This window comes from Lissotriton helveticus, chromosome 10 (assembly GCF_964261635.1).
Source record: "Lissotriton helveticus chromosome 10, aLisHel1.1, whole genome shotgun sequence".
Lineage (NCBI taxonomy): Eukaryota > Metazoa > Chordata > Amphibia > Caudata > Salamandridae > Lissotriton > Lissotriton helveticus.
This window is the reverse complement of record NC_136071.1, coordinates 1,213,155,845-1,213,177,984: the sequence shown is the minus strand read 5'-3', so window position 1 is coordinate 1,213,177,984 and position 22,140 is coordinate 1,213,155,845.

Here is a 22,140-nt window from a genome sequence, read left to right as displayed (position 1 = left end):
ACCACTTGAAGTATATCAAATGCTATTTCAGGTGCTTAAGGAGGGCATGCTGGCTGTCATGCAAGAGGCACAGGCCAGGAATTTGCCACCATCATGGGATGCGGCCACTATAGTGGCGTTCAAAAAGAAAGACAAACCACCAGATCTACCAGGGTCCTATAGGCCAATTTCCTTGTTGAATGCGGATGGTAAAATATATGCCAAAATACTGGCAACCAGGCTGGTGAGGGTGATTACACCCTTGGTTTCTATACATCAGCATGGGTTTATCCCTGGCAGGAGCATGGTCTATCGTATAAACAGAGTAGTTACATTGATAGATTATGCTAAGGTACATCACGCCAGGCTGGGATTGATATTCCTTGACGTTGAGAAGATGTTTGATTGTGTATCCTGGTCTTTCTTAAGGGCTGTTTTACATAAAATGGGGCTTGGTCCGGGTTATATCTGAGCTTTTCAAACAATGTACTCAACACCCAAAGCTAGGATATGTGTAATGGGTAAAGAATCCGGGTCGGTGCTTATAACTAGGGGAACAAGGCAGGGTTGTCCCTGCTTCCCGTTGTTATTTGCATTATATAATAATCTGTTCTTGGCTATACTTGAAAATAGTAATAAGATAAGCTCCATGACCTGTGGGCAACACCAAGGGGTCCATTAGGATGGCGGGCGGATTGCCCCCGCCAGGCTGGCGGTAGTCTCCGCCAGCTTGGCGGGGGCAATCCGCCCGCTATCCGCACCTATATTCCCCCAACCATATTAGGATGGCGGGGAGACCGCGGCGAACGGAAAGACCGTCTGCCGCTTTTCCGCCCGGTCGCAAGGCAACCGGGGCGGAAAATGTTTAATATGGTGGCGGTGTCTCTTAGACACCGCCAGCCATATTATGATGGGCTGCCACGGAAAGGCATGCGATCTTCACTTCGGGGGCCGCCTGTGGGCCCCCATGGTGAGGGGGCGTGGGGGTGCACATGGGGGGTACCTGTGGTACCACCCTGCATTTGCATACACAATGCGGCAGGCACCACGCGGTGCCTGCCGCTTTGTGTATGCAAATGCATACATGCATTTTTAGCATTGTGGCGGGCGGTGCTGAGAGCACCGCCCGCCACAATTTTAAATATGCATGATACGCCCGCCACTGTGGTGGGCGCATCCTAATGTGCAGTGCGGGACCACCGCTCAGCTCGCAGGCAATCCCGTTTTCCGCAAGGGTGGTGGGCGGGCAAAGTCCGCCTGCCATCCTATTTGGGTCCTATGTTCGATTTTCAGCTTATGCAGATGATATTGTGATGGAACATTGGATCCAGCACAAGCGGTTGACGAGATAGAAAGTCTTGCCCAAATATTTGGGGAGTTGTCAAAATAAAAATTAAATCCCACAAAAACTCAGATTGTGTGTGCAAAGGAGGAGTGCCGTAGGGATTCTAAGGTAGTTGTGGAGGCTACAAACCTGGGTATAAAAATCAGGATGGAACTGCAGGAGTTAATAGATTGGGGAAGTATAGTTGTAGGGCTCAACAGTGGTTGGAGCGATTGGAATGCTTGCATCTTTCGAGAGTGTGAAGGTAAAATCAGCCACATGCATGAAAGCCTTTTGCGATAGCAAACAGTGCGATTCACAGAAATCGGCCATTTGTGATCGCAAAATTAGCTTTTGCGATGCATCAAGGGTCAAGGCCCTTGCAATTTGAGAATTTGCATTTAATTGCGAGTTCTCAAATTGCGATTGCATTTAAGGAATAGCATTTTGTGATTCCTTAAATACAATGCATGAAAGTAAAAAAATCAGCAATTTTGCTATTTGGGGGAGCAAATTACCATGAAGTTGAACTCATGGTAATTTGCAAAAACTTTGACACCCTGGCACCCTTGAAATTGCATTCTCAATTTGTGATTCTCAGATTGAGATTATGGAATTTTTAGAAATCGTTATTTTTTAAGTGATTTCTACATGCATAGGCTTTTGCAAATCCTTAATTGTGATTCCTTAAAAATCACAATTAAGGAATTGCAAAATCCCACAATGATGCATGTGCCTGAATGTCCTCAAGATGGTATTCTACCTAAGGTCATGTTTCACTTTAGGGCAGTACCATTATAGTTAACCCAAACACAACTGCAAAAAAATTCAAGCTATTGGCAATAGGTTTTTGTGGGGACAAAGAAAGGCTAGGAGGGCTTTTAAGTATATGATGGTACCACAGGATCGAGAGGGCTGGGCTGTACCCAACTTTGCTTTTTATTATTATGTTTGTCTCTTTCAAAATATGAGGGTATTGCTAACAGGTGAGGAAGTGCACACAGTGGTAGAAATACCATCAATATATAAGTTATTGTTGGGGTCAGAGGCGAGAAACTGTTTATTTAAATGTTTGGAGATTATTTTTTGAAACATCAAAAACAAAGGAGTATAGAAACTTGCCCTCTCATTGAGGCAGTTGGTGTTCCTGGCTAAAGGATGCCTTTTACATAGAGGAATAGATTTGGTGTCGGCTAATTTGAAAGCCCAACATTTTAAGACATTATTCAATCTGTATCATACACCTTTGAAGATGATGAAATGGGGGAGGGGTCGAATGATGGGAGATGCTTTAGGTGTGCGATGGAGAGGGAGGATATCATCCGCATTTTTTATGGGTGAATGTATGTAAACCAATGGAGGGGGCACATTGAGGGGTTTCTCTCAGAAATCACTGGTGTTAAGGTGCAGATAACGATGGACATAATGTTAACAGGAGTTGAAGATCCCCTTAAAACTAGTGAAGTGTGCTATGTTATGTTATGTTATGTTATGTTAAGGGGAGTTTGTATAGCGCACTGTCACCGGAGGTATCATGGCGCTGAAAGGGTGCTGAGGAAACAGAGGGGATTTAGCAGGATTGTGGGAAAAGCCAGGTTTTTAGTGATTTGCGAAATTGAATGAGAGTGCCGGAGGTCCTAACTGGGAGGGGGAGAGAGTTCCAAAGTTTGGGGCCGAGGAAGGCAAATCTTCGACCCCCAGATCTACAGAGTTTAAAGGGAGGGACCACCAGAAGATGTAAGTGAAGTGATCTAAGGTTACGTGAGGGACAGTAGGGTCGGATAAGGGATTTCAGAAAAGCGGGGCAGGAACCAGAGAGAGATTTGAAAATAAGACAGCCAACCTTAAAGGCAGCCCTTAGGCTGACCGGGAGCCAGTGTAGCTTGATAAGGAGGGGTTTGGCGGACTGCCACTTCGGAATCCCGAGGGCCAGTCTCGCCGCCTGGTTTTGAATGACTTGCAACCTATTGATGGAACATTTGGGCAAACCGTAGTAGATGGAATTTGAAAAATCCAGGCGGGAGAGAACAAGGGCCATGATGACTTGAAGCAAGGCATCGGGAGTGAGAAGGTAGGCCACCTTCCTAATCCTGCGTAGTTGGAACATGCAGGAGGAAACCACTGTCCCCACCTGCGGCCCCAGGTCAATAGTGACCCCGAGGCTTTTCACCGAGGTTACCGGGGAGGGAGGAGAGCCAAGCTCTATCGGCCAGAAACCCGGCAGGAGGAGCTCCGTCTTACCAGGGTTCAATTTCAACTGGTTCTGACACATCCACTGGAAGATGTGGGACATGACTGCCTGAAAAGTGGGGATAGCAGAAGAAGAGTTTAGAGAGAAAATGAGTTGTAGGTCGTCCGCGTAGTTAAAGACACGGACGTCCCACTGCCTCAGAGAAGAAAGAAGAGGGCGAAGATAGAGATTGAAAAGAAGAGGGGATAGAGAGGAGCCCTGGGGGACCCCACAAGGCAGATGTTCCCTAGGGGCCCTAAATGTACCTAGGCTGAGGGACTGGGATCTCCCCATAAGGAAAGATTTCATTTCACCCAGGCCAGCGCCAGGCCCTGGATGCCGGCCTGTTCGACACGGTGGAGAAGGATGTTATGGTCCACCGTGTCGAAAGCGGCCGACAGATCTAATAATACCAGGGCCTGGGAGGTACCCTTGTCAGCTCCGTCTCTCAAGGTATCTAGGACAGCCAGGATCACAGCCTCCGTAGAATGACCAGGACGGAAGCCGGCCTGGTTGGCCTCGAGAAAGATGGAACTCTCGATGAACCCCGAGAGGCAGGCAGTGACATGGGCTTCCAAGATTTTTGAGAAAAAGGGTAAGAGAGAGATAGGACGATAGTTTGCCGGGACGGCAGGGTCGGCTCCAGGCTTCTTCAACAGGGGCACTAGGACGGCCTCCTTGAAGGAGCTGGGTACCGTCCCGGAAAGAAGAGAAGAATTGAGCAGAGGAAGGATGCAGTCGGGTAGAGAGTGGCAGATGTCGCAAAGTATGGAAGGTGGACAGTGGTCGTCAGGAGAGCCAGACTTGATCCGGGCAGCCAGGTTGGCTAGAGATATAGCGTCTAGTGGGGGAAGCTGGGTGATAGAGAAAGCATTATGGGGGGATGTGGTGGAAACAGCATCCAATGAAGTGACCGGGATAGTGCCCTTAATCAAAACAATCTTCTGTAAGAAGAAGGTGCTAAGTGCATTGCAAGATTCCTGGGTAGGGGCCTGGGACAGGAGCGTTCTGGCGTCAGACGTGAACTCGTCCAGAACTCTGAAGATCTCCTTCGACTTACAGGGAGCTGACAGGATACGCTCGGAGACATAGGCTTTCTTGGCTGCAGAGATAGCGGATTTATACCTATTACGAGCTGCCACATAGATATCTCTGCTTAACGGGCAGGAGTCTCTTCTCCATCTGCGTTCAAATTGACGAAGTTCTAACTGTAAAGTTTTAAGGAGTGGAGTAAACCATTTATGAGAATGGTTATGACGAGAGCGAGGGAACTTAGTTAGTGGGGCAAAGATGTCGCTGGCTGATATGAGCAAGTTAGAAACTTGCCCATCTAGCTCATTAATGTCAAGGTTATTGAGGGAAGGGGGACGTGTGTGAGACAGGTAAGTTAGCAGTTTGGAGGAGTCGACGGCCTTCCACTTACGAGCCATGCCACCCTCCCGCGAAGGGATCCTGACCTGACCAGCCATCGAGATGGTGGTGTCGATAAGGCAGTGGTCCGACCACACGCAAGGTGTAATGAGCGGGTGGGAGGGCTTCACCCCATAGACCCAGATATGATCAAGTATATGGCCACCACTGTGGGTGGGGGAGGTGACTAACTGGCTGAAGTTCAGGCTCGAGAGACCTTCAAACAATTCGAGAGCGTGGGGGCCAGCGTCCCTGTGCTGAAACCAATAATTAAAGTCCCCAGCAATAACTATGCGTGGAGAGGAGGTAGCAATGCTAGCAAGCTGCTCAATAAACAGTGCGGGGAAAGAGGCCATGGATTGTGGGGGGCGGTAGAGTACCATAAAGGTAACTGCGCCCACCTCGGTTCCAAGACTGAAGACAAGGTTATCTACATCGGGAAAGGTCATGGAAGTGGGGGTGATAACCTGAATATCCTTACGTATTACCGCCGCGACCCCCCCTCCAGGGCGACCCCCATGGCGGTTGGTGTTAAGCAGGCAGGCAGTAGTCAGGAGGTAATGCTGCCAGTATGTCCGGGAGGGAGTCGTCCGTAAGCCAGGTCTCAGAAAGTAAAAGAACGTCAGGCCTTTCAGTCGTGAGTAGATGGAAAATGTCAGTTTGATGCCTGACTAAAGAACGAGTGTTCAAATATAGTAGGCGGATCTGCGACTCAGGAATAGTGAGGGAAGTGGGGGGAGTGAGCGGGCCAAGGTGGGGGGGTAGATTACCAGTGATTCCTAATGAAGTGATCCGCGTCCAGGTGTCAAACGATAGGGGGCAGTCAGCAGCTCGAAGGTGCATAAGGGCGAGGGATGAATAGGAGATGGTAGTATCCACATCCCTAGGCCCTAGGCCCGTCCTGGCGCGGACGGGCGCAGACGGGCTTGACTCTGGTGCGACTCCGGCGCGCCTACGTCGCGCCCGCTGCGCTGACACATGAAGCCCGTCTAAGTAGGCGATGACGCCGAGGTGGGAGGAGTCAGGAGGGCGGGTGGGGGAGGAAAGTTAAAACACAAAGTGTGCCACTCACCGCTTGTAGTCAGCGGGGGAAATGAAGTTTGAAGCTGCTAGCACTCAGCAGCAGAGAGGCAAGCAAAACAGAATTAAAATAAGGCTTTACAGCGCTCAGCGCGCTAAACCTCTGCCCTCTGCCACAGGGCTTTGGTTAATCGCGAGGCAGAAGTGGGCGGAGCCTAAATAGGCGATGACGCCGAGGTGGGAGGAGTCAGGAGGGCGGGGTGGGGGAGGAAAGTTAAAACACAAAGTGTGCCACTCACCGCTTGTAGTCAGCGGGGGAAATGAAGTTTGAAGCTGCTATCCATAAAGATATTTGATATTTATAGCAGTGGCGGTAGCTAGGTTCTGTGTAGTGGGACTTTGGCTGCAGAAGGAAGCCCCCTCTTTTGAAATGTGGAGTGGCAAATTCTATAATATCTTTAACTTGGAATCTAGTTTATATTCACTGAAATGAATGAAAAAACAAAAGTTTGGTATTCGGGTATAGGGGCCTATGATGGAGCACATGAAATGACACAGTTATATAATGGATATCAGCATGTACTGGTTTGTTTGATTGTTTTTATTATTGTTTATATATGATATGGCTCTTTGAAGGCTTATGTATATATGTAACTGATCTTGATTAATATTGGTAACGGATTGAATAGGAAATATAAAAAATAAAATAAAAAAAGATAGCCACACTATATGGAAAAAGAAAAACAACTGTCATTAATGAGTAAGTCATCATCTACAATGCAGTTCAATTATTGTACTCTTGGTATGGTAAATGTATGATGGAGGCATGCTAGCTAGCTCATCGGGTACTAATTTGTTACTCTCTACACTCTGCAGTTGGGCAGCTGCAATATAATTCTAATGGTTCTGCTCTTCTCCAAATACCCTACAATTCTACCCTGACTTCAAAGAGGCACATGAATAATATATGTCGCACACGTCATGTATAACATGAGGATGACAGATTTTCTGTCTGCCATAAGTAGACGGTGGGAAAACTAACACACTGCAGTAGAGGGAAAGGAACGGGATATGTAGATTTTATTGGACATATTTATCACAGAGTATCCCATCCTCAAAACACAAAATCACAGGCACTTAATCCCAATTTACTTCCACAAATTATTTCACAAACACATTTGCTTGGAAGTAAGGAAAGGAAACTTGACTAACTCTACTGCAGGATAATTTAGAAGGAAAAAGCCTGGGGCCTTATTTATGAAGGACTTGCGCCACCGGTGCGTCACTTTTAACATGGGAAAAAGTGACGCACCGGTGGCGCAAGTCCTTCATAAATAAGGCCCCTGGTATGTAGAGGTTTTGTTATAGAATAGTGGGGTGTAACTGATCATCAAGTGTGTAAGCTTTGGCTTAGTCAGTGAACTATAGTTGAAATTGAAAGTTGACAAGTGTCAAAGGGAAAAAGTTGGGCAGATGTAAATCCATTATGGAAGTTAATAAATAATTAAATGAACCACTAGGCCCATAACATGTGGCACATGCCAATAATGTACTTTTAAAAGGAAAATTGGTAGGCTGGGACAGAACTTAGGAACAAATAAAGGAGTGAAGTACTAGGATGTGACTGAGGGGCACTAGGAGGGAAGAGAAACGTACCTTGTTTTTGCTTCAGTTTGCAATCCATTGAAAATGTTGCACATGTTACATTAACTGAAGCAGACATCTCATAGTAAACACTGCAGTGCAACATTGAACCATGCTGCTGTTAGGTCATGGCTCATGGGTCACAAAATGCCATGGGTATGGAGGTCATGAATAATGATGGGTGGGATCTGCTTTGCCTAACAAATAGAGTAGTGTACCAGTAATTATCCATAATCAAACAATGTGACTTACCAATGCACGTCCCTGACGCCACAGGAACACCCTCTTAGCCACTTCATCATCTGGCGCACTGGTTCTGACTGGTGGTCTATGCAGCTGGAAAAAAACATTACACATTTTAGATGGCAGAAACCCCCTTTTTATTTTTTTAACAAAATATAACCACAATACATCACTACAGTTCAGCCCGCAGTATCTTCGCCTATATCTTAAATATTACTTTGGGCCATTTGTAGGTTGACACTGTCAGAAAAGCAAGGTAGTCAAGCCAACCAAAACCTTTGCATAAAGAAGGGGCAGAGATATGATAATTACTGTGCGTCATTTGAAGCGCAATGAAGGGGTAGAACAACTTGGTCAATGAAGGTCATAGGGTTTTGGTTGACATATGCAATGAGGCCATCCTAACACTACTTTCCAGCCATGCTGCACTGTCATTGAAACTGTTGGGATACTGAATAATACATACAGCACAACATTGGGGTATCGCAATGACCATGACCACTCTCATTTTTTACTGTTTGAGCAAGAGCAAGAAAAATAAATCCTTCTCAACAAACAAGCATAGAATTGTTTGCTTGGTTCAGCAAACTCTAGAATCTTCACAGTAGAGTAACTAATGTATTGTCTCAGTCTTAAAGCACCAATCTATAGGGTATATAAGGTAGGGGAATGGGTAAAGCGTAATAACCGAGCAGTAGGAAGCTACTGAGGAGTACAAACAGGAGGAAGCCAGCTACAGAAATGGGAAATATGGAAAAAAGATTACGCAAGGAGGGATAACAAGAATGACAAACAATCAACCGAAGCGAGCGACTACAACTGCAAGTATAACTAGGCACACCAAGCACCTGGCTCGCTTAAATTGGATCACATAAAAGTTGTAATGTTACGTGAACTTAACTTACCTCCGAGTGTGAGCAACATGTTTTTTTAAACAGAAAATTAGCATTATTACACATAACACATTCATAATTACTCACCAAGCCCCACAAGCAGGATGCCCAACAGGCACAGCATATTTTACTCCCGGTCAAGGATGTCGGCCCAGTGGTACGCCAAAAGCAGCTCGGTGTGCCGAATTCCAGTTCACCTCCAGACACATGGGTGCAACCTCCCCCACAGCACCCAACACTCCTGCATGTTGTACTCACTCTCAGACCTTCTACCTGCTGTCAACATTGAGGGGAGCAGGGTGCTAGACAAAAAAAAAGTAGTGCGGCCACCTCCAACTCAGAATAATGGCACAGGACTGCACACCTTAGCAGCACCGACAACTGCGCGGTGGGGCAGGTAGCACCTGAACTGGCTCCCCCATGCCCATGCTCTGTCATGGCACTGGGTGGGAGAAAAAAAGAAATAGGAAATAGAAGGACTAGAAAGGAAGAAATGAGGAAATAAAGGGAAGAAAAGGGAAAAGTTTAAAATACACACACTAATATAATAAAGGTAAAACAGGGGTGGATAAGTGCGATGGGGTGAGGATTAAAGAGATTAAGCGTAGATTAAAAACTAGGCCCAATAACGTGCACAGAACAGGTAAAACAAAATGGTTTTGTATGCATGTGAACGTGTGGTGCCGTTTGTGCTCGCTTAGTAACAGAGCATGATACTTGCACCAATCAGCACGAACGAGCAGGCGAGCACAACTCAGCCCATTTGCGGAGTGAGGCGGAGTTCCTGTGGAGTTTTTTAATCACTCCATGGGATTCTGCATGGCAGAACTCTGCAAGTTCTGCCCAGGCATATTTTCCACTAAATATTCCACAAATACTCAGAACTCTTTTTCTGAACAAGACGTAGACATACACTCTTCTCAACAGCGCAGCAGAAGCAGCAATTCATAGCTAGACTCTTCAAGAGTGTCTGGTGGTGAGACCACCAAATTACTATGCAGATGTTAAAACTCCATATCTGTGGCTAAACCCTCCTGATATGAATCGGACATACAAATTGAGGGTGCAATACCACATACGATTACATTCATAGGGGCAGATTTATGTTAACTGGCGCATCCCCAGGGATGCGCCAGTTAATGTGCGCCACAGTGCGCCACAGCTCCGCCACCCATGGTGCACCGCATTTATAATGCGGCGCACCATGGGGCAAAAACGGCACAGATGCATGACGCATCTGTGCCGTAAAGGTGGCGCATTGCTGGACGACGCAGCTCCAGCATGGCTCGGGGTGCCCCATCTTAACAATGCTGCGTCAAGACCTACGCCTGCTGCAAGCAGGCGCAGGCTTTTGACGCAGCATTGGCCTGAAAGTGACTGAGTGAAATCTTATAGATTTCACTCAGCCACTTTTGCGAGGCGCACCTGCCCCGGAACGCCCACCCTGCGCCGGAACGCCCACAAGCGGCGCAGGGCTTTACAACGTGACGCATCTGCTTAGATGCGTCACGTTGTAAATCGTTCGTAGGGATGCACCACGTTTACGCCGCCTTGCGTGACGCAACAGCGGCGTAAACGTGGCGCAAGTGCCTCATAAATCTGCCCCATAATATTTAGCTAACGAATATGACATTCTCTTTGCTGAGATAGATTGACTGCCTGAGCTTGTTAGAAAAGTCCCACAAGGGAAGATGGGATACTACCTTCCTTTTCTGTTCTTCTTCCAGAGGGAGTTAAAGAAGCTTATGCTGCAGAATGAGCTCTTTAGCAGGCCCCAGAATTACATCACAATTAGGCGGGTTGGGATAAAGACTCACCTTATCATGTTATACCTTTAAGGTCCAGCCAGCAGGTGAAACCAGAATATCTTATTAAACGTGAATCCAAATACCCTGCAAGGGAGATTCTGTCACTATTAGAATATCGGTGTGTGGTTGAGCCTTGTGTCGTACCTATGAATAATCCATTATTTCCTCTGATTAAACCTGATCATTCCTATCATATTGTCTTAAACTATAAACACATAAACAGCCACACACTGACCTTTGTTGTATAAAGTGCGCACAGTACAGCCTTAATAAATAACTTTCTTTATAAAAAATACAAAACTATATTGGACGATTCCAATGGCTTTTTCTGTCAAAATATAGCGCCAACAGTTGCAATTTGATGGTGTTCACAGCACTAGGAACCCACCAAAGATTATGTAGGCTTCCACAAGTGTATAAGAACAGTTCACGTCTGTTTGCAACCTAAGTGACGTACATTTTCCAAGAAATTAACTCAGAAGCATTGTCTTATGCTGATGACATTTACCTCACAGATAATGATTTAAACTCACATTTGGCCAGAGCAAATCCCATAACTCTGCGTTTCATTGACCATGAGTATGAATCACATTTGTAAAAATGTCAAATTGCCTTCTTCAGTGTCTTTTTTTGAGATATGAATAATCAAATAAAGGCAAAAGCCTGCACCACATTTCTTAGAGAAATCTCTTTTGCTACCACCAAATACCTTGAAAAAGCTTGTATCACATTTGGGCTTTCTACATTTTAATAGAAGATACATACTTGATTAAGCATCAATGAGTAAAACAGTTGTACAATTTAATGCATCCTGACTTATCTAAATTGGACTACTGAACATTCTACTATTCCCAGCAAATCACAACCAGACATGTTTGAGCCTAAAGACTTACAAACTTGTATTAACACTAGTAATTTAGTGTTCCGCATATTTGTGATTCCAGTAGTTACACATATGTTTCAGTCAATGAAGTTGAAACAGTGCTGATTGCATATAAATTGCATTTATATTCCAATGCGTAAATGCGTTTTGCAACACTGGCAGATTTTAAGACTGCAGGTCAAACAACTGTTCTGAAGGAACATCAATTGGCTCAGAGGAAACACATAATTGTAGTCTTAGAAACTGTAACCAAGGACAGTGGTCCTACCATGAAAGCTATAGACAAGATGGATCCAATGGACCACTTCCTTAACAGCTACTGATGTATATTAGATTTTTTTGACCCTACTTTGAAAACATTTAAAACACCTTTAGTATGAACAATAATACTTCATGCCTAGTGACATTTTACCTCTAGATCAGTATGCTTTCATAGAATATACTGGTTCTTCAGCCCAGACCACGGTTGGTACTGAGTATAAGTGGATGTATGACTTTACAACGCATACTTTTACAACGCCTACCTTTACAACGCGTTTTTTACATCGCATACCATTACAACGCATAGTGCTTTTAGGCGCTGGATAGTGATTTATTTAATTTACTATTCCAACTCCAGTCCCCGTGGATAGTAGGGAAGGTGTGGGATAGTATATTAAATACATTCCCTATCCTAGAGCGCCCCCCAGTGCTATACGTTGTAATGGTTTGCGTTGTAAAAGTTGCGTCGTAATGGTAGTGCGTTGTAAAAGTTTTGTTGTAAATGATGTTTCCCAGTATAAGTAATCGGCTGCATGCGGTGCTGTAAAATGTGTCATGAAAGAATGGTGTATTTCAGGCACAGAAATTATTTACAGAAACTTTTGGGATACTGCACCACTCAGCTGGCTGAATTGTGATTTTTAAAAGTCTGTATTTGGCAGAAGCATCAGCCATACAAGATAAAAGACAGTAATTAAAAAAATAAAATCAAAAGCAACATGTCAAAATGTGTGCAAAATCACAAAAGTCCTAGCAACCATCAGTCACATCTGGAGTTTCTGGATCTTAATGATGCTCTTAGAAAGTTTATTACTATAAAAAAAGTGTGCAAACATTAGGCAGAAACTGCAGCTACAGTAAAGCAACCCGAGCATTCCTAAATCTCAAGTCTTTTAAAAGCAGGTTTAATAAACAGTCCCCTAGGATGAGTAAAATATTTGCATAAAATAACAAAATGTAAGGTATCCTGTGGAGACCTATTGTCGCAGCCACAGGGACCATTATCCTCTGCATGGAAAACAAAACCAGGCTGTGAGGGTCTCCTTGACATATTGTAAGCATGGGATTTTAAATGCATGGTTTGGTGAGAGAGAGTCCAGAATACCTGAGCGATTGAAAGCTGTCTCATCACTAGACCAGATCTTCACCCAACACAACAATGGCTTAACTGCTACCAGGTCAGTTATATTCGCAATACCTAATTCTTCATGTATGGAAAATGACGGGGTACACTGGGGGACTTTCAACATTTTCTCTAATATTTGTTGTGTGCAGTCTGTAGTTTGTTGTCCACCATATACCCCCAGACCTCACTACCATACAATACCTTAGTGATGCAGAAAGACTGATCTTATTTTAAAATCACCCCAAGTCCCTAATCTGTGGGTGTACTTTGCAATAGCTCCCAGTACATGTTTCATGTCCATTAGCTTCCCCTCCTGCATGTGTGTCCAGTTTAGTCTTGCATCAAAGTGGATTCCCAGGTATGAAAATGCCGGGACCTCGGCTAAACTGTGTGTTCCTGCCTTAAAGATCTTCAATCTAATTGCTTGAGTTTCTATTTCCATCACATACGGTTTTGTGAAATTAAGCGACAGGTCCAACCCATTCATAAAAGACACAAATCCATCTATTTGCCTGTAGGCCCGTTGGTGTGCGTGTCATCGATACCACGTCATCCACGTACAGTAAGACCAAAACCACTCGCCTGCCTATCCTAGGGGTGTCAGTCTGTAATGATATCAAGGAGGATTCTAAACCTTTAATAATTAATATAAATACAAAAGGGACTAATATGCACCCTTGATGAACCCCTCTTGTACAATTAAAATGATCAGTGAGACCCCCTTCTTGAGCTTGTCTGACTGCAGCAGTGGTATGGGCATGAAGAGTGATTAATACATTTATAATCGATGGCTTACCCCCTAAGGCACCAAGTAAAATCCACTATTTCCTACAGTTCACCAGGTCGAAAGCGGAGAACCATGAAGCCCAAAAAGAGGGCTCCAGGCTAGGTGATCCCCAATGGGGTTGCAAATTGCGAGGCTAATGAATATTAATGAGCCTGTCGCAATTTGCGACCCCATTGTGAATGGCTGGCCCTCCCAGGGATGGCGGCCTGCTGGACTCAGGAGACCTTCATGTCTGGGATTGCCTTTCAATAAAGTATTTTTTTTTAAAAATGCAGCCTGTTCTTCATAAAGAAAAACTGAATGCATTAAAAAAATAAAAATGAAACGTTTTCGTTTCATTTTTTAAAGGCAGGTAGTGGTCCCAGGGAACACTGCCGGCCTTTAAAAAATATTTTAAAGAGAGTCACAAAGTGGATGGTGTCCCCTGGGGACTTCTTCCAAATTGTGACCGCATTACCACCCTCTTAAAGTGGGTGGTAATATGTAATTGTTTTGCGACTGCAATTGCGGTCGCGAAATATTCATACATGGGGTTACGGTCGCTATTACGAAGGGAACACCCCTTCCTAATAGCAACTCGCAATTCCTAAATAGCGAGTCGTAAAAAAATTGTGACTTGCTATTTTGGAATTGTACATATCTCTTTCACATTTTGCATGCGCAAACGGGTCGAAAACCCGTTTGCGCATGTAAAATAGGGTCGTACATCTGGTCCATAGGGGGGTAACATTGAGGGTTGTCCCTGTCACCCTTCCTAAAATTCAGGACAATGGCAGTGGTAGAACATGAGGTTGGCATGACGTTCCTTACTGCAGTGTTTATCACCCTGGTCAGAAATGGAGCCCATACATCGATGTTGTCCAGGAAAAGGTCAGGAGGAATCCCATTGGGTCCTGGGGCATTATTCCAGGACAATCCCTCAATGCCCGGCCTCACTTCATCCAGAAGAAAGGTAATATGAGCATCACTAGGGCAGGGCTCTAAGTCGTTCGTAGATCCCTCACTTTGTCCGAAGTTGTAATCTCCCTCAAAATGGGCATTCCATTGTTCCGGGGTAATATGGTGACGTACGGTTGGTCTTCAAGGCTCTGAGAAGCACAGGCTGTTTATAACATGCCAGAAAAGAGAACAGTCCCTCTGTTCACTTGCATTTATTATCTCCTCTCATGCTTGTTTTTATAGCAAGCGCCTCCATTCCTTAAGGGCCCCATTATAATTACCACAACAACTTGCCACCCAAGTTCTATCACATGGGGTCTGATTCAGGGCCTTCTAAAGGAGCTGGAGAGCCTGGGAGCCATCGCTTTCAAAGCATTTTGGGTATTCAGAGGGAGGAGTGACTACAGGGACTGTTAACAAACTGGCAAGTGACCGGTCGATGACAGTAAATGAGTGTATGGTTTCATCTCCAGGGGCTGAAGGACCTAAGCACCTTAAAATCTCTACTGGTTGGGTTTTAAACAGAGAATGATTAAAACCTTGGTATCTAACTGTGACCACTGTAAACGCTTCCCATGATCGGTTAAAGATAATGTGCCCACATTTGTACTACAGGGTGCTATCTGGTTACCCACCCCTTTGAGCACCAGAATCAGGGGATTGTGGTTACTGAATGGGTTGTGTCGAATGTTAAAAGAAGATATGAGTCAGCCCTAGGAGACCGGGACAAAGATATGATTAATGATCGTTGCTCATCCCCTACCTTTACAAGTTGGGAGAAAATAAAAGTTAGTGAAATAAGACGTCTTGTCTAAGGTGAATGTTAGACCATTGGTATTTAAAAGATCATTCAAGTTTCAGACCTTCTGAGGAGTGTTCCATATGCGATCCGTCCATAATCATGCAGATTTGGTGGTTCAGTGAGGAGTCTGGGCATAGATGGCAGTAAAAATCTCCAACAAAATAAGATATTTCTGATGTAAGCCTTATACCTGTGGTAATTTGAGGAGGCCACTTAGTTCAGATAGGCTGGAGGCCCCTTGCTTCTTCCTTTTAGCATTATAAAAAATAATTAATGTCAAACTAAGCAAACTGCCCACCACTAATCTGAGACCTTGAAGTACTTTAGAAACTCATTTCAAAGGCTTCACAGAACCCAGGAGCTACAGAGGTGATTAAACCTCAGTTTGCTCTACCTGCTCCAGAGCTCTGCTGGGAGGAAGAAGGTCTGATAGCCTCAATAAAATAGTTGTTTTCAACCTCCCAGGTTTCCTGAATGCCAATGATGTTAATCAATCAATCAATCAATCAAAGCATTTATATAGCGCACTACTCACCCAGAGGGTCTCAAGGCGCTAGGGGAGGGGGGTCCGCTACTGCTCGAACAGCCAGGTCTTGAGTTGCTTCCTGAAGGCGAGGTGGTCCTGGGTCAGGCGGAGGTGGGTCGGGAGGGAGTTCCATGTCTTGGCGGCGAGGTAGGAGAAGGACCGTCCCCCTGTGGTGGCTCTTCAGATGCGGGGGACAGCGGCGAGGGCGTGGCCGGTCGATCGGAGCTCGCGTTTGGGAGCGTAGAAGTTGAGGTGACTGTTGAGGTACCCTGGGCCTTGGTTGTGTAGGGCTTTGTGTGTGTGGGTGAGGAGACGGAAGGTGATTCTCTTGTTGACCGGGAGCCAGTGCAGGTCTCTCAGGTGTCCGGAGATGTGGCTGCGACGGGGGATGTCCAGAATGAGTCGTGCTGAGGCGTTCTGGATCCGCTGGAGTCTCTTCTGGAGTTTGGCGGTGGTTCCGGCGTAGAGGGAGTTGCCGTAGTCCAGGCGGCTGGTGACGAGGGCCTGGGTGACCGTCTTCCTGGTCTCGGTGGGGATCCACCGGAAGATCTTACGTAGCATGCGCAGGATGTTGAAGCACGACGAGGAGACGGCGTTGACTTGTCTGGTCATGGAGAGGGAGGAGTCCATGATGAATCCCAGGTTGCGTGCGTGGTCTGTTGGCTTGGGTGCGCTGCCTAGGGCAGGGGGCCACCAGGAGTCGTCCCAGGAGGAGGGTGAGGATCCCAGGATGAGGACTTCTGTCTTGTCCGAGTTCAGTTTCAGGCGGCTGTTCTTCATCCATTCGGCTACCTCTTTCATCCCTTCGTGAAGGTTGGCTCTGGCGGTGGCGGGGTCATTGGTGAGGGAGAAGATCAGCTGGGTGTCATCGGCGTAGGAGATGATGTTGAGGTTGTGCTGGCGTGCGATGGCTGCGAGGGGGCTCATGTAGACGTTGAAGAGGGTTGGGCTGAGCGAGGAGCCTTGGGGAACGCCGCAGATGACTTCGGTGGCTTCAGATCTGAACGGGGGGAGGCGGACTCTCTGTGTCCTTCCGGCGAGGAAGGAGGTGATCCACTCCAGTGCCTTCTCCTGGATTCCGACGTTGCTGAGACGCTGTACTAGTGTACGGTGGCAGACAGTGTCGAAGGCCGCGGAGAGGTCTAGGAGGATGAGGGCTGCTGTTTCTCCATTGTCAAGCAGTGCTCGGATGTCATCGGTGGCTGCGATCAGGGCGGTCTCGGTGCTGTGGTTGGCCCGGAATCCAGACTGCGAGAGGTCGAGGGATCCGTTCGTCTCGAGGAAGGCGGCCAGCTGCTTGTTGACGGTCTTCTCGATGACTTTTGCAGGGAACGGGAGCAGCGAGATGGGGCGGTAGTTCTTGAGGTCGGTGGGGTCGGCTGATGGCTTCTTGAGAAGAGCGCTGAGTTCGGCGTGCTTCCAGCTCTCTGGGAAGGTAGCGGTGTCGAAGGAGGTGTTGATGATGTCCCGCAGGTGGGGTGCGATGACAGCGTCGGCCTTGTTGAAGACGTGGTGGGGGCAGGGGTCGGTCGGAGATCCGGAGTGGATGGAGTTCATCGTGCGGACGGTGTCTTCGGTGCTGATCGGGGTCCAGGCACGGAGGGTGGTGGTGGGGGGCGGTGGTTTGGACGTGGCGTGCATCAGTTGAGTGCTGAAGCTGTTGTGTATGTCCGCGATCTTGTTGTGGAAGTAGGAGGCGAGGGAGTTGCAGAGGTCTTGCGAAGGGGTGATGTCGTTGTTTCCGGCATTGGGGTTGGAGGGCTCTTTAACGATGTTGAAGAGTTCCTTGCTGTTGTGTGCGTTGTAGTCGAGTCGTTCCTTGAAAGCAGTTTTCTTGGTGGCGCGGATGAGTTGGTGGTGTTTTCGGGAGGCGAGATTAAGGGCAGTCATGTTGTCCGGTGTTGGGTCTCTGCGCCAGGTTCTCTCGAGGTCTCGGCAGTTCTTCTTGGAGCTCTTGAGTTCGTCGGTGAACGATGGGGCTTTCTTGCTGCCGGGTCTGCTGGGCGGGGTCCTCAGGGGGGCGAGGTCGTCTGCGCAGTCGCTGATCCACTGCGTGAGGTTGTTGGCCGCTTGGCTGGGGTTCGTTGCGCTGGTGGGTGGGTTCTTGCTCAGGGAAGTCGCGAGCTGGTCGGCTGAGATCCTGTTCCAGTTTCTGCGTGTAACCTGTTGCTGGTGGTGGTGGATCGTGGTCCTTCTGAAGCTGAAGTGGACGCAGCTGTGGTCCGTCCAGTGGAGTCCGGTGGCGTGGCTGAAGGTGATGTCCTTGTTGGATGAGAAGACGGGGTCGAGTGTGTGTCCGGCGTAGTGGGTGGGGGTGGTCACCAGCTGCTTGAGTCCCAGGTTGGCGAGGTTGTCCAGCAGGGTGGTGGTGTTGCGGTCGTTGTTGTTCTCAAGGTGGAAGTTGAGGTCCCCGAGGAGGATGTAGTCAGCGGAGAGGAGGGCGTGTAGGCTGATGAAGTCGGCGATGTCCTCGCTGAATTGTGTGCGTGGTCCCGGGGGTCTGTAGATGAGGGTACCTCTGAGGGTGGTCTTGGGGTTGATGTGGACCTGGAAGTGCAGGTGCTCGGCGGGTGCGAGGGAGTCGTCGGTGTTGGTCGTGATGCGGATCGAGTTCTTGTGAATGATGGCGATGCCTCCTCCGGTCTGGTTGATACGGTCCCTACGGATGATCTTGTAGCCGTCTGGGATGGCGATGGCGATGTCGGGCGCTGAAGAGGCGTTCATCCAGGTTTCCGTGAGGAAGGCGACGTCTGGTGAAGTTGTGTCGAGCAGGTTCCAGAGCTCGACGGCGTGTCTGTGGATGGAGCGGGTGTTGAGCAGGATGCACTTCAGGTGGCTGCTGCTGTTGCTCGTCTTGGTCTTGGTCGGTGCTGGAGAGGTGCAGGTCCGGATGCAGGTGAACTTGCAGGAGTGGCAGCAGAAGGGTCCGTGGGTGCGTCTCGGGGTGGCTCTGTAGCAGCCCGGGAATCTACCGGCGTTGAGTGAGTAGAGTTCGGTGGCGTCGTAGGTCCGGCGGGTAGGCTGGTTTCTGCGGGGCCATGGGGTCCTGGCGCTGGGCGCGGTCCAGACGCGGACGGGCGCAGACGGGCTTACCTTTGGCGCACCTTCGGCGCTCAATCGGTGCTCCTGCTGCTCGCGTCCGCTGCGCGGTAGCTCTGCGGGCGTCATAAGAAGGGGGATGGGAGGGCGGGTCAGCTGGGCGTCGGTCGCGGTTCGGCCAATGGGCTGGAGGTGGGCGGGGCCTGTGTGGAGCTGCGGCGGGAATAACTGGTGAGCGGGTGGCTCTGCTGAGGCTGGGCCGCTCGGGGGGGCAGGGGGGCGTCGTCGGCGGTAAAATGCGGCAAAAGGCTGGCTTGTCAGGAGCAGGAGGCGGCAGGAGGAGCAAGGGGGTGACCCGGCCTGGTGAGAGGCGCAGCGGTCTAATAGGTTAGATCAACCTGTCTTCTGCAAATTTTGCAGCTAGGCAAGCCACATTCCAAGAAATAAAACTTTGATTTTTCCCAGTGCCCTGGTTATAATTTGAAAAGAAAACTGTGGTACCCTCAAGCTGGTCTATGGGCCCATTAGGGGTTAAGCTACAAGAATAGTGTCCCACATTTGGGTGAAGTGGTGGCTCATTGTTTGCCATTTCCTATTCGGTGATTCTGGGGGCGCCACTGACTTTGATTTTAATGTATCAGAGCGGGTTGTGGGTTTATAGGGGAATAGGGTGGGAAGTAATTTGATTATAATAAATTAATTAATATTTTTTAAAAATATGTTGATTAATAAATAATTATTAATTAATCATTAATTGGTAATTAATTACTATTAATTAGTTAATTAACTTAATTAGAGATAATTTAGTAATATTTATTATTTTTTGTTATTGTTAATTAATAATTAATTGGTAATTAATTATTATTAAGTGATTAAGTGACAATTACATTTTTTATGTGATTTATTTATGTGTAGTGGGTTGTGTGTTTATAGGGGAATAGGGTGTGATAAAATTAAATTAAATTAATTAAAGAGATTGTATTATTTATTGGTATTTATTGTTAATTCATTGTTAATTAATTAATTGGTAATTCATTTTTTTAATTATTTCATAATATTAATTATAAATAATGTGTTAATAAATAGTGTTTATTATTGTAAATATCTTGTTAATTAATTATTAATTGGTAATTAATTATTAATTGGTAATTAATATGTGTTAGTTAGTTAATTTATAATTACATCAATGCAATAATATTGTTATTAATTGATTAATTGATATTTATATTAATTGTGTTTTTTTGTATGTGTAGTGTGTTGTGTGTTATAGGGGGAGTAGTGTGGGAAGTAATTTTTACCCCTACGCTATCCAACGCTTTCCCTACTGTTGCACCCTCTGGAGTGGGAATAGTCATTTTTACCACTACGCTATCCAACGCTTTCCCTACTGTTGCACCCTCTGAAGTGGGAATAGTAATTTTTACCCCTACACTATCTAACGCTTTCCCTACTGTTGCACCCTTTGGAGTGGGAATAGTAATTTATACCCCTACGCTATCCAATGCTTTACCTATTGTTGCACCCTCTGGAGTGGGAATAGTAATTTTTACCCCTACGCTATCCAAGGCTTTCCCTACTGTTGCACCCTTTAGAGTGGGAATAGTAATTTTTACCCCTACGCTATCCAACGCTTTCCCTACTGTTGCACTCTCTGGAGTGGGAATAGTAAATTTTTACCCCTACGCTATCCAACGCTTTCCCTACTGTTGCACTCTCTGGAGTGGGAATAGTAATTTTTACCCCTACGCTATCCAACGCTTTCCCTACTGTTGCACTCTCTGGAGTGGGAATAGTAATTTTTACCCCTACGCTATCCAACGCTTTCTCTACTGTTGCACCCTCTGGAGTGGGAATAGTAATTTTTACCCCTACGCTATCCAACGCTTTTTCTAATGTTGCAATATGTGGAGTAAGTATATATATTAATTTATATGTAGAGTTTTTAATTTATTTCAAATGTATATGTATTAGTTATTATCTTTTAAATATGTTTTAATGTTTATATTTATAATTTGTTAAATTATATGTATTTTTAAATTATTATTAATACATTTTAAAAAACAATATTTTTAACTTCAATATTTTTGTACTACGATATTTTTTTTCTCGATATTTTTGTACTTACCTTTATGTAGATAGAACTCCGATATTTTTGATGTCGATATTTTTGTGTCGATATTTTTGTATGTCTATATTCTGTCTGTCGATATTATGTCATAGATTCCAGCAAATCACATCTATTTATGTGATTTATTTATGTGTAGTGGGTTGTGTGTTTATAGGGGAATAGGGTGTGATAAAATTAAATTAAATTAATTAAAGAGATTGTATTATTTATTGGTATTTATTGTTAATTCATTGTTAATTAATTAGTTGGTAATTCATTTTTTTTAATTATTTCATAATATTAATTATAAATAATGTGTTAATAAATAGTGTTTATTATTGTAAATATCTTGTTAATTAATTATTAATTGGTAATTAATTATTAATTGGTAATTAATATGTGTTAGTTAGTTAATTTATAATTACATCAATGCAATAATATTGTTATTAATTGATTAATTGATATTTATATTAATTGTGTTTTTTTGTATGTGTAGTGTGTTGTGTGTTATAGGGGGAGTAGTGTGGGAAGTAATTTTTACCCCCATGCTATCCAACGCTTTCCCTACTGTTGCACCCTCTGGAGTGGGAATAGTAATTTTTACCCCTACGCTATCCAACGCTTTCCCTACTGTTGCACCCTCTGGAGTGGGAATAGTCATTTTTACCACTACGCTATCCAACGCTTTCCCTACTGTTGCACCCTCTGAAGTGGGAATAGTAATTTCTACCCCTACACTATCCAACGCTTTCCCTACTGTTGCACCCTTTGGAGTGGGAATAGTAATTTTTACCCCTACGCTATCCAACGCTTTCCCTACTGTTGCACCCTCTGGAGTGGGAATAGTCATTTTTACCACTACGCTATCCAACGCTTTCCCTACTGTTGCACCCTCTGAAGCGGGAATAGTAATTTTTACCCCTACACTATCCAACGCTTTCCCTACTGTTGCACCCTTTGGAGTGGGAATAGTAATTTATACCCCTACGCTATCCAACGCTTTACCTATTCTTGCACCCTCTGGAGTGGGAATAGTAATTTTTACCCCTACGCTATCCAAGGCTTTCCCTACTGTTGCACCCTTTAGAGTGGGAATAGTAATTTTTACCCCTACGCTAT